The sequence below is a fragment of the Nerophis lumbriciformis genome, linkage group LG17 (assembly GCF_033978685.3).
Source record: "Nerophis lumbriciformis linkage group LG17, RoL_Nlum_v2.1, whole genome shotgun sequence".
In the NCBI taxonomy this organism is placed as follows: Eukaryota; Metazoa; Chordata; class Actinopteri; order Syngnathiformes; family Syngnathidae; genus Nerophis; species Nerophis lumbriciformis.
Genome location: NC_084564.2, coordinates 16725321 through 16739648, shown reverse-complemented (window position 1 = coordinate 16739648; position 14328 = coordinate 16725321). Strand labels below are relative to the sequence as shown.

General features: G+C 39.0%; 1 protein-coding gene across 8 annotated transcripts in view; it reads left to right on the top strand.

Annotated features, from left to right (window-relative positions):
• The window catches only part of robo2 (roundabout, axon guidance receptor, homolog 2 (Drosophila)), an 852180-nt gene that overhangs the window by 577534 nt on the left and 260318 nt on the right, over nt 1-14328 (top strand). The window lies entirely within an intron of this gene.

Here is a 14328-nt window from a genome sequence, read left to right as displayed (position 1 = left end):
TCTCCTTCCAGAGCTCAGAGGTATGTCAGAGCGCTAGGCGAGCAAAACTGCTGACACAGTAGACTTGCCGCGGTTCCTCGTTATTGTCGCTCACATCTCAGAGCTGTCAGGAGTTAGCTGGTGGTGACGTGGGGGGTACAAGATTGACTGATTTCTGCAGGCCAGCCTCCCAAACAACACCACCAGTAGCAGCAGCCTGACCTCAAATATATGAAAAGTCCACCAGTCGGATCATCATCTGCTTTTTTTCCCTCCTACCAAGTACAAACAATGGGAGTGCTCCAACTAGATTCACTTACCATATTTTCCGGACCATAGGGCGCACAGGATTATAAGGTGCACTGCCGATGAATGGTCTATTTTTTTATCTTTTTTCATATATAAGGCCAGGGGTCTGCAACCCGCGGCTCTTTCATGCCTCCGCCGTGGCTCCCTTTGGCTTTGAAACCGAATGTCAACAAATAATGGTTACTTGATTTATTATATTTAATTTTATTTATTTTATTTTAATTCAACAGTTGTTATTTTGGAGAGTTCTGGGACCTTGTCATATGAAAATAAAACACATTTTAATACATTGTCGATGGAAATGTATGTGACATCTCTTGCTGCCATGCAATTGTATTGTTTTTAGCGGTCAACCCCTACCAATGGACGGATCAAAAAAGAGAAACATTTTATTTATTTAGATTTTTATTAATTTGCTGTTTTTATTGATGACTAGGTAGTTGTTTTAAATTTGCTATATTTGTGAAAACGCAGTCGTATGCCTTCAGAACATTGGAATGAGTTGATTTTTATTTTTTTATTCATTAATAAGGGAAGGAACAGTGTTTTTTTTTCTAATGTTCAAAATAAATTGATGATTTGCTTTGTTATACCCAGAAATACATCAAATAAGTGTTTATTTTCATAAGTCCTATAGCACAAGTGTAAGGAAACTATAAGTGGTGTTATCGTCATTTTAGGAATCTAACAGAGTTTGTGGCTCTAGGTGGGTTTTATTTGGGGGGAAATGGGCTCCAATGGCTCTTTGTATGCTGAAGGTTGCCGACCCCTGTATTAGGCGCACCGGATTATAGGCTGCATTTATTATAATTTTTTTCTAAATGTAAAACACTTCCTTGTGGTCTACATAACATGTAATGGTGGTTCTTTGGTCAAAATGTTGCATAGATTATGTTTTACAGATCGTCTTCAAGCCCCTTTCTGACAGTCGCTATAGGATGCGCCGTTTTGTGGGCGGTCTTATTTACGTGGCTCACCTTCGGCAGCGTCTTCTCCCCGTCATCTTTGTTGTAGTGGTGTAGCGTGCAAGGACGGTGTCAAAAGATGGAGCTAACTGTTTTAATGACATTCAGACTTTACTTCAATCAATAAAGGAGCAGCGTCTCCTCATCCGGAAACAACAACATCGTGAAAAACCGTCCGACCGGAACTCTAATAAACTAAAGTTCCTTGGGTGAATAATGTAAACTCACTATGCCGGTATGTTTTAGCGCTTTCATGGCGAGTTTACTGACAGATGTAAGTAAGAACTTTACACTTTATATTAGAAATGGCACTAAAACATTTACTACTAAAACATTTTGGTAGATGTTTGAGCGCCGTGTGTAATGTTCTATATTTTCAATGGAACATTAAAAATGGTGTTGTTTACTTGAGACGTATCTCTTATGTTTGACTGGTCATACTTATCATTACACCATGTACCAAATAAAATAGTGTAGCGTCCCGGAAGAGTTGGTACTGCAGGGAATTGTTCTGTTGTGTTTATGTTGTGTTGCGGTGTATTCTCCCGAAATGTGTTTGTCATTGTTGTTTAGTATGGTTTCAGAATATGGCACATATTTATAACAGTGTTTGCATTGTTTATACAGCCACCCTTAGGTTGACATGTATGGCTGTTGACTAAGAATGGTCTTCATTCATTTGTACATTGGGTGATCAAAATCAACAAGATCATTAGAATTGGCTATGATCATACAGACTTGACCTCTTAAACTTAAGACCGTTATCATCCCGTCTTACTCTGTAAAATCATTGAGGTGGGTAAGTTCAACCAAACTCAAACCTTACACTAGGTGCACCGGGTTAAAAGGTGCCTTATAGTCCAGAAAATACGGTACTCTCTTTGGTTGCCATTGGCATTTCAGTCACAATGGAAGAGTTCCCCCGGACCTAGGATCATAAATAGTACTCTCTTGATAGTTTTTTTCAACTCCACTGTAAACCATGACATAGCCTGTAAACACATGTATGCTAGCTAGTAAGGAATCGTTGTTGATTTTTAACACATTTTCGCATGTTGTCTGTCCCTCTTTTTTTCCATTTTCTCATCTCTGAATGAAAAAAGGAACTCTCCTGTCTTAAGTCACTCAGTCTAAAATAGAAAGTAGACAGCCAACATATCAAAACATGTCAACATGTCAAAGGATGGAGCTAACTGTTTTAATGACATTCAGACTTTACTTAAATCAATAACAGAGCAGCATCTCCTCATCCGTGGCTCACTAGTGCAACAACAACGCCGGAAATGTGTCCCGTGAAAAACCGTCCGACCGGAACACTCTAATAACTTAATTTCCTTGGGTGAATAATATAAACTCACTACACCGGTATGTTTTAGCGCTTTCATGGCGAGTTTACTGACGGATATAAATGAGAACTTTACACTACTTTTTATTAGAAAAGACAACAGCGGAGGGTGAATGTCCCATACCAAGAAGATAAAGAAGAAGAAGAAGCTTATCGACTACGGTGTCGGTACAGACTACAAAGTCGGACGGGCACAAATTTTCAGAACTTATGCAGATCCCAAATACAGACAGCAGGTACCAGAAGGTAAGAAAAGTTGCTTTTGCGTAATATTGCGAAACAAAATGCCAGATAATATGTCTTACCTTATACACACACCATAATAATACTTGTATGTTGAAGCACATCAAGCGGTGTGGCTTCATAGCTTACCAAAGTCATACTAAAACATTTTGATAGATTTTTGAGCGCCATGTGTAATGTTCTATATTTTCAATGGAACACATAAAATGTTGGTGTTGTTTACTTGAGTCATACTGCAGTCTACACGCATCTCTCTAGTGGTCACACTTATCATTTCACCATGTACCAAATAAAATAGTTCTGAGGTCGGTAAGCACAACCAATAGTATTCCGTACAGTAGACGCACCGGGTTATAAGGCGCACTGTCGAGTTTTGAGAAAATTAAAGGATTTTAAGTGCGCTTTATAGTCCGAAATATACGGTATATGGATGTCAGCTAGTAAGGGATTGTAGTTTCTTTTTATTTTGGACAAGATGTCCTACATATGTACATGTCCTACATACTGCTTCCATCCGAAGTGTCCCCCAGGACAGCAGGCTCGAGGATGCAGTTGTATCTGGTAAAGCTAGATAAAAATGTGTTATATGTTATTTTTGTTTTTTACCCTTTTTGTCACCCCAGGATAAAAAATTAAAAAAAGTTACCGTATTTTTCGGAGCATAAGTCGCTCTGGAGTATAAGTCGCACTGGCCAAAAATGCATAATAAAGAAGGGAAAAAACATATAAGTCGCACTGGAGTATAAGTCGCATTTTTTGGGGAAATTTATTGATAAAACCCAACACCAAGAATAGACATTTGAAAGGCAATTATTCAACTGGGGCGGTATAGCTCGGTTGGTAGAGCGGCCGTGCCAGCAACTTGAGGGTTCCAGGTTCGATCCCCGTTTCCGCCATCCTAGTCACTGCCGTTGTGTCCTTGGGCAAGACACTTTACCCACCTGCTTCCAGTGCCACCCACACTGGTTTAAATGTAACTTAGACATTGGGTTTTCACTATGTAAAGCGCTTTGAGTCACTAGAGAAAAGCGCTATATAAATATAATTCACTTCACAATTTAAAATAAATAAAGAATAGTGAACAACAGGCTGAATAAGTGTACGTTATATGAGGCATAAATAACCAACTGAGAACGTGCCTGGTATGTTAACGTAACATATTATGGTAAGAGTCTAGAGATGTCCGATAATATCGGCCTGCCGATATCGGCCGATAAATGCTTTAAAATGTCATATCGGAAATTATCGGTATCGTTTTTTTATTATCGGTATCGTTTTTTTTTGTTTGTTTTTTAATTAAATCAACATAAAAAACACAAGATACACTTACAATCAGTGCACCAACCCAAAAAACCTCCCTCCCCAATTTACACTCATTCACACAAAAGGGTTGTTTCTTTCTGTTATTAATATTCTGGTTCCTACATTATATATCAATATATATCAATACAGTCTGCAAGGGATGCAGTCCGTAAGCACACATGATTGTGCGTGCTGCTGGTCCACTAATAGTACTAACCTTTAACAGTTAATTTTACTCATTTTCATTAATTACTAGTTTCTATGTAACTGTTTTTATATTGTTTTACTTTCTATTTTATTCAAGAAAATGTTTTTAATTTATTTATCTCATTTTATTTTTTTTATTTTTTTTTAAAAGGACCTTATCTTCACCATACCTGGTTGTCCAAATTAGGCATAATAATGTGTTAATTCCACGACAGTACAGGTATATATCGGTATTGGTTGGTATCGGTAATTAAAAAGTTGGACAATATCGGAATATCGGATATCGACAAAAAGCCATTATCGGACATCCCTATAAGAGTCATTCAAATAACTATAACATATAGAACATGCTATACGTTTACCAAACAATCTGTCACTCCTAATCGCTAAATCCCATGAAATCTTATACGTCTAGTCTTTTCTTTCTTTCTTTAGTTTATTTCGAACATGAACACACTTACATCATAATACATCACACAATTTCATATTATTTCATTTTACATCATGCCCGAAAAGGAGTAGGAAGAAGCAAAGCTTATTTAATCCTACCCCTTTCCCGCTTCAAAGCGTTTACAAATATATAGAATCATTTACTGACCTTTTTATATAATAAAATAACATTTATGAATTAGTATACAACAGTTTTGTAATATGTAATTAATTAATTAATTCAGTCATTATTAACATACTGAGATGAAGAATATCTTATTTTCAATAAGGTTGAAAGTATTTCTCATAATTCTTCTTCTTTGTACTCTGTAAGCACTATTATTTTGAACAACCTCTTAAACTGGATCATATCAGTACAATTTTTAACTTCTTTACTTAATCCATTCCATAATTTAATTCCACATACTGATATGCTAAAAATTCTAAGTGTTGTACGTGCATATAAATGTTTTAAATTATTTTTTCCTCTAAGGTTATGTTTCTCCTCTTTAGTTGAGAAGAATTGTTGTACATTCTTTGGTAGCAGGTTCTAGTTTGCTTTGTACATCATTTTAGCTTTTTGCAATTCTACCAAATCACCGAACTTTAATATTTTTGACATAATAAATAAAGGGTTTGTGTGTTCTCTATATCCAACATTATGTATTATTCTAACTGATCTCTTTTGTAACACGGTTAGCGAATGTAGCGCGCATTTGTAGTTATTTCCCCATATTTCTGCACAATAACTCAGATATGGTAACACTAGCGAGCAGTAGAGAATATGTTGTGATTTTTGGCCCAGGACATATTTTGCTTTATTCATTATTGAAATGTTTTTTGCCACCTTATGTTGTATATTTTGTATATGAGATTTCCAGTTCATTTGATCATCTATTAATACTCCCAAAAATCTAGTTTATTTTACCCTTTCTATGTCTACTCCGTCTATTTGTATTTGTGTATGATGCTCTTTTCTACTATTACCAAATAGCATTATTTTAGTTTTACTGAGATTCAAAGATAGCCTGTTTTTGTCAAACCATCTTTTTAATTTGTTCATTTCTTCTGTTATTATTTGTATTATCTTCTAGTCTCTTACGTGAATGAGCTAAATAATATTATTTGATATTTTACGGTAATGTGTTAATAATTTCACATATAAGTCGCTCCTGAGTATAAGTCGCAACCCTAAACTATGAAAAAAACTGTGACTTAAAGTCCGAAAAATACGGTATTTCAACTGTACTCTCCTGTCCTTAGTACTTCAGTGCAAAACAGGAAGTAGTCCACCAACATATGAATGCTAGTTAGTGAAACGGTCGTGTTGCGGTGGCAAGTTTAAAGTGTTTTGATGCAGTTGAAACATTTATAAAAGATAAATACACAGCTTGTTTTTCCTTAAGCTGCACAATAATGGAGATGCATGGAGATGAAGCAATGCTCACACATGCTCACATAGCAACACGCCGCAAAATCCCCTCTCTCTTCACCACCTGCTTGCCCCCATCCATCCGTCATGTTTTCGTCTCCCCCTGCAGCTCATCAGGGATTAGGGAAATTGCCTGGAATGAAAGAAATATGTTCTTTGATGGGCCTTTTTCATGCATATGGTGGCAAAGACACAGCTGGAGGTTTTGTTTAGACGCCAAGTCTCTAAAAAAAAAAACGCGGCAAATAATCAGTCCCTGTGTCCTCTTGAAGGAGGGTTTTTTTCTTTTCTTTTAGGTTGTGGCTCATTTCCGTTCGATGTACCAATTTATAGAATGTAAGGGATCCAATCAAATCATCCTTTCCGCTGGAGAAGTTTACCATCTGTACTTTGCATTCTGGCAGCAGATGTTTTGTGAATTGCTCCTTTAACCGCAGCCCTGCCCTCCTTCTAATCTAATTGGCTCTCCAAACACCAGAATCACTGGAACAGTTTTTCCTGTGGTTCCGCCAGGGTTCCGCACGGCGCTCATGGCTTCCACATCTCCACTGCAGCTCACGGCCGAGTGGATGCCAGCCGCCTGAAGGCAGGCGAGGGGACGGACGTAATGAGCCCACGCTCGCCGCGTGGGTGGGGCAGGGAGGACAGGTAGCGGTCTATAATTTTGGCGACATGTTGAGGGTTTCAGGCGGCCCGTCTCCGCTTCACGCTCTGCGGAGTCATGCATCCGTTTACGTGGTCAGGGAAGGGTAGTGGGAAGGTAATTGAAGGGTTTTCAAGGGGACAGGCCGCGTTACCGCACTACATATGTTGCTCGTCACCACTTAAAGGTCTGCTGTTGTCAGTTATTTTTCTTTACGTCATTCGTGCCCCAACTGAGTAACTGGCGGTAGACTTAACAGCCCAAACCCTAAACTTACCCCATTTTTCTTTGGCGTCGCAGTTTTATTTGGATAACTTTCAAATGTATCATTTAAGATTAAGTTGTTACTTTTTTTCCTCAAACCTAATTCATTAATTCAATCCTTGAACTCTTCAGTCTGCTTTTGATGTTGTTCAGTCCCAGCTGGCCCAACTTAGGCTAGTGCTAAATGCAGACAAATCTAAGGTGATGTTATTCTCAAATGGCCATTGGACATCCCTAAAATATTGACTACTCATGGGGTCGAGCTTGAGTTGGTCACAACATATAAGAATTTAGGAATTATTATTGATGAGAGATTGTCTTTTAAAGCACACAGAAAAGATTGTATCTAAGCCCATCCATCCATCCATCCATCTTCTTCTGCTTATCCGAGGTCGGGTCGCGGGGGCAGCAGCCTAGGCAGGGAAGCCCAGACTTCCCTCCCTAGGGAGGCGTTTGGGTGGCATCCTGACCAGATGCCCGAACCACCTCATCTGGCTCCTCTCGATGTGGAGGAGCAGCGGCTTTACTTTGAGCTCCCCCCCCCCGGATGGCAGAGCTTCTCACCCTATCTCTAAGGGAGAGCCCCGCCACCCGGCGGAGGAAACTCATTTCGGCCGCTTGTACCCGTGATCTTGTCCTTTCGGTCATAACCCAAAGCTCATGACCATAGGTGAGGATGGGAACGTAGATCGACCGGTAAATTGAGAGCTTTGCCTTCCGGCTCAGCTCCTTCTTCACCACAACGGATCGATACAGCGTCCACATTACTGAAGACGCCACACCGATCCGCCTGTCGATCTCACGATCCACTCTTCCCTCACTCGTGAACAAGACTCCGAGGTACTTGAACTCCTCCACTTGGGGCAAGATCTCCTCCCCAACCCGGAGATGGCACTCCACCCTTTTCCGGGCGAGAACCATGGACTCGGATTTGGAGGTGCTGATTCTCATCCCAGTCGCTTCACACTCAGCTGCGAACCGATCCAGTGAGAGCTGAAGATCCTGGCCAGATGAAGCCATCTGCAAAAAGCAGAGACCTAATCCTGCAGCCACCAAACCAGATCCCCTCAACGCCTTGACTGCGCCTAGAAATTCTGTCCATAAAAGTTATGAACAGAATCGGTGACAAAGGGCAGCCTTGGCGGAGTCCAACCCTCACTGGAAACGTGTCCGACTTACTACCGGCAATGCGGACCAAGTATCTAAGCTTAAAATTAAATTTGGTTTCTTTTCCAGAAATAAGTCTTGTTTTTCCCTAAAAGTTAGGAAAAATCTGTTCTCGTCCACCTTTATTTCTTTACTTGATTATGGAGACTTGCTTTTTATGAATGCACCTGCCACTTACTTGAACAAACTAGACCAGTGGTTCTTAACCTTGTTGGAGGTACTGAACCCTACTAGTTTCATATGCGCATTCACCAAACCCTTCTTTAGTGAAAAATAAAATGTTTATTTTTTTCAAATTCAAGAAAAAGTTATGGTTTTTTTACTGATGCACAAAATGAAGCGTGCATGAACATCACCTTGTTCTAAGAACAAAACCAACACAGTGCATGAACTCACAACAAATTACACACCTTACACACATTACCATGAATGGATTAATGTGGACCCCGACTTAAAACAAGTTGAAAAACGTATTCGGGTGTCAATTGTACGGAATATGTACTGTACTGCGTGAACTGTACTGTTTCGTATAATGTATTCTCTTCCTTTGCAATCTGCTAGTAAACGTTTCAATCGATCAATCAAAAAACCTGCAAATCAGATGGAAAATTAGAGGGAACATTGTTTGGGGGTATCCATAATACGCTGATAGGGAGAAGTTTTTATTTACACGATAAGTCGGGTGTGTCTTTACCTCCGTGCCGAACCCCTGAGGCCAACTCACCGAACCCCTAGGGTTCAATCGAACCCAGGTTAAGAACCACTGAACTAGACACTGTATATCACTGTGCCTTACGTTTTATTATTGGTTGTGGAAATCTTGTCCACTATTGCACTTTGTATGCAAAGGCAAACTGTCCATCTTTAACTGCCCGAAGACTTTCTCGATGGATAGTTTTTTTTATATATATAAATGTGTTCTTGGACTTGTCCCCACCTATCTGTGTTCCTTTGTGTGTCGAGACTCCAGTCATTACAGCCTACACTCACAGGATGTCCTCCACATGTTGGTTCCTAGAGCCAACACAGAACTTGGTAAAAAAAAAAAAAAGCATTCAGTTATGCTGCTCCCTGGTCATGGAATGACATCCAGAAAGATCTGAGGCTACCAGAATTGATCACTTTGGGGGAGTTGAAGTCCATTTTAAAAGGTCGAGAAACCAGTTCTCTTGGGCGTTGCATTTAAATTGAATTATTATTTAATCATTTTAAATTATTTTTGACCTGTTGCGGTATGACTTCTGTCGTATTGACTTGTTGTAATTATTATTGTAACTTTGCTCGTGCCGGCCTCTTTGTCAGGTCACTCTTGAAAAAGAGATTTTAATCTCAATGAGTCTTTACCTGGTTGAATAAAGGAAATTGATTAAAGATGGCTGCTATATGGGGCATAATGCAAATGTATAGACTGTCCTTCACAAGTGGAGAATGCCTGGTGGTATACCTCGTGGCCGTCTACGACCGTGCATTTTTTGGTGGTTGTTACCATCTATGTTTTTAATCACCCGAGCATCTGTATATGTGGTTTGTTTTGAACTTTTAGCTTCAAATACACGAACATGTTGTAATGATACCGCATTAGCATCCACCGATGAACCCAGTGTATCATTTTTTGCCTTAGGGGCATACTTGCCAACCCTCCAGGATTTTCCGGGAGACTCCCGAAATTCAGGCGGAGCTGGAGGCCACGCCCCCTCCAGCTCCATGCGGACCTGAGTCCACTTTCCCACAATATAAACAACGTGCCTGCCCAATCATTATAACTGTAGAATGATCGAGGGCGAGTTCTTGGTTTCTTATGTGAGTTTATTGTTAGGCAGTTTCATTAACGTCCTCCCAGCGCGGTAACAACACACAACAACAGCAGTCACGTTTTCGTCTACCGTAAAGCAGTTCGTCTGCCGTAAACAGCAATGTTGTGACACTCTTAAACAGGACAATACTGCCATCTAGTGCATTTGATGAAAGCACTTTTGAGCGTGCCACACAGCAATGCATCATCAGAGAGGGTGTTCAGCATGGTTAGAAAAATAGTGACAGAGAATAGAACAAGGATGGACAATTCAACCCTTAACTCAACAATGAGTAGATGAGTGTTATGTGTGTGTATATGTGTAAATAAATGAACACTGAAATTCAAGTATTTATTTTATTTATATATATATATATATATATATATATATATATATATATATATATATATAATAAAAGAAATATATATTTATAGCTAGAATTAACTGAAAGTCAAGTATTTCTTATATATATATATATATATATATATATATATATATATATATATATATATATATATATATATATATATATGTGTATAAATATATATATATATATATATATATATATATATATAATATATATATATATATATATATATACATATGTATATGAAATACTTGACTTGGTGAATTCTAGCTGTAAATATACTCTTCCCCTCTTAACCACACCCCCAACCACGCCCCCCACCCCCCACCTCCCGAAATCGGAGGTCTCAAGGTTGGCAAGTATGCTTAGGGGTCGCACTTTAATTTGGATCACGTTCAAATGTGGTGGGCTTACATTGCTTGAGATGTCAGCCTATGCCAAAAATATAATCTTTTTCAATTTTATCGAAGATATGACATTTTTCCTCGCACTTGATGAATGAAGGATGCTTGTTCACGGTACATAAATGGTGAGGCTGCACAATTATGGCCAACATATAATCAATATTGAAATCACGATTATTCATCATGTTAGGTAAAACGTGTAAACTTGGCGCCATTGTGTAATTTGAATAAAAGAGTTTAATGAAAGAGCTAATTACCTTTCATATATCCTTTCCTATGTCCATATATTTAAAGACAAATCTTTGTGTTCTGGTCCATTATTAGTATTAACTAGGGCTGTCAAAATGAACGAGTTAATGCATGTGATTAATCACAAAAAGATATCGCATGAATCATGAACACACTTACTGTAGATTATTCATGCATTTTTTTTTTTAACATACAAGCTCATTTACCTTAATCACTATGCGGTCAGTGATCAGATCAATGCATACGTCAGTACAAAAATGGGTGAGGGGACTCTGACTGGTGTGCTCGCTGGCAAATTTCAGTCCAAAATACACCCTGATAGAACTTTAGATCAAACTGTTACCAAGTTGTGTGCAAATAAATGACATGCATTCAAGTAAAACTGTCCTGGATGACTTACTGACAAAATAATTGCATTTGTGTACAGATATTGGAGTCTTTTTCTCAAGCTATGTTTAAATATGCAAGTGGGTAAAATCCTGTGATTAATCATGATTAATCCAAATTCCAAAATGTAATTAATATGATTTTTTTTTTAAACATAATTCTACTGCCTTAGTGTTAACATTTCATATTTTTCTCATTACATGATGCCTTTAGCGCAGCGGTGTCAAACTCATTTTAGATCGGAGGCCACATGGAGACAAATCTACTCCCAAGTGGGCCGGACTGGTAAAATCACGGCACAATGACTTAAAAATAAAGACAACATCAGATTGTTTTCTTTGTTTAGAAATAGAACAATCACATTCAGAAAATGTACAAATCATAATGTTGTTGTTTTTTTTTTTTACATTTACATGTTGCGGTTAATAGTATTCTACCTTTATTTGTCGTGATTTATACTTTCTGAATAAATTATGTAATAATGTTCATCAGTCAACTCATTGGTGTTAATTTTCAATCTATCAAGATAAAAAAATTATATCAAAATCTAATTACAGGATGTTATTTATGTAGTTTGATCATTTTCCTCGACTAGTGCACTAACATCATGTGGTTTATTTGGCCCTGCGATGAGGTGGAGACTTGTCCAGGGTGTACCCTGCCTTCCGCCCGATTGTAGCTGAGATAGGCTTCAGAGCCCCCCGCGACCCTGAAGGGAATAAGCGGTAGAAAATGGATGGATCTACAAAGATACAAAGAATTGCTATTGCGACATCTAGTGGACAAATTTAGAACAGCAGTTTCTTTAATCAAAAAATAAGGCGGGCCTGTTCCAGGCCCTTGGGCCTTACGTTTGACACCCCTACTTATATATTTTCAATGAATTTTTACGGGGCCATAAAATAACGACTAAGTTCAGTCATCCATTGAAACTTTACATTAGTTTTGGATGATACCACAAATGTGGGTATCAATCCGATACCAAGTAGTTACAGGATCAAACATTGGTCATATTCAAAGTCCTCATGTGTCCAGGGAGTTTATAAACATAATATAGATTTTTTTTAAAACGAAAGAAGATGTTGTGATGCCAAAAAATATCGACGTAATCATAGTAGTATCGACTAGATACGTGCCTGTACTTGGTAACATTACAGTGGATGTTAGGTGTAGATCCACCAATGGCGTTTGTTTACATTTTGACGCCGGTGAGCTACGGTGTGTAGTGAAGCATGTTTAGCTATTCCTCGACCTGCAGGGATGATACTTGTAAGAAACGTACTTTATTTGTCGCCATGGAGACGAGGATTAGTGATTTAGAAGTAGCTAAAACACTGCCGACGGCGGATGGACTTTAGCCACTAGCTAGCCAGCCATGTCTTAAAGCACCTCTTCCTGAGGGCGTTTCAGTGTTATAACTTCACCTTTATCGTCAGTTTTTAAGCCAAAATGCGTCCGTTCTCCTTTTTCTGTCTACACACTGTGTCTGTTTGTAAGTACTCTGTGATTGTGTGCTGCCGAACATGCTCCTTTGCTTGTAAAACCAGCAATGTCACGGCGTGACTCCGACGCGAGCGCGGGACCGGTACTTTTCAGAGGCGGTATAGTACCGAAAATGAGTCATTAGTATCGCTGTACTATACTAATACCGGTATACCGTACAACCCTACGGGACACATGCATGCGATTTTGGTTTTTTTATGGATATTAGCATCATGAAGGACTAGAACTGGCAGGTTGTAATGATATCGTTCAAGTCAATGATTAACATTGTTGCAACATGCATATAGATTTTTGTTATCGTAATGCACTTTATTTATCCTGCAGACAAACATGGATGGCCCGGCAAAGCATATTCCAGCAGTTATTGCAGGGCCTGGCCTTATCCTTATGCATTTTCTCACCTGTGACCTTTGCACAGCCACGGGCGTTTAGGCGTGCGCTAATATGCGAAATATATTCTAGAGGGGGTGGAGGTGGGGATGCATGGTGAAGTCTAGCAAACAAATGAGCAATATAAAGCGCCCTCAAATTCACCTTTTATTGCCGCTGTTTCTCTGTTAATGACTTCTGTGTAAATACACTATTTTCTGCTTTTTTGGCTTTTATGAACCGCATCATTTTTTTTCCTTTTTATGTGCTGACAGCCTCCTCCTCCTCCTGTCTTTCACTTCACGGGTTTTTTGTGCCTCTCGCTCCTTTTGGATCTTGGCTTTGTTTTAACCACAGCAGAGAGACTTTGATCATCTGCAGATGGCTTATTTTTGGACGTGTATTTTAAGTGTGTGCTAATATCCAGCACAGAAGCAGATGTGCCCGGAAGAACACAAAGATTTGAGTGCTTTTATATGCGCTTGTTTCTCTTTCTTCGCGGTGAAATTTACAATGTGGCTTTTCTCGCAAGAGAATGACTTGATGCCCCGGCAAAGTGAAGTCTGGAAAAGAAGGGGGGGTGAGGCTGGATTTGTAACATACTCCCAGCCAGGCAAAAAGGGCTCGCTACACGGACCACAAGCAGACCAGAGTGGCTTCCCTGTGGTCTCCCTCTGCCTTATGACATCCTGGCTCGAGCCAGAGTTGTAAAAATAACAGCAAAGAAAAAGGAATACATCGTTGGGCTCTCATTTAATTACTGCAACAGTGCCCAAAATAAGCATGTGCCACAGCTCGACCTTTTATGAGCCAGGAGGAAAATAATCAGATTTGAAAAAAGACGTGATTATATCTAAAAAATGTAACTTCATATTTTGCAAAGATAATTGGCTCAATATCGATGCTACTATTTATTTAGAATTTTTGCTCAAATGGGTTTCTGTTAATATAAAAACATGCAGGTATGTACA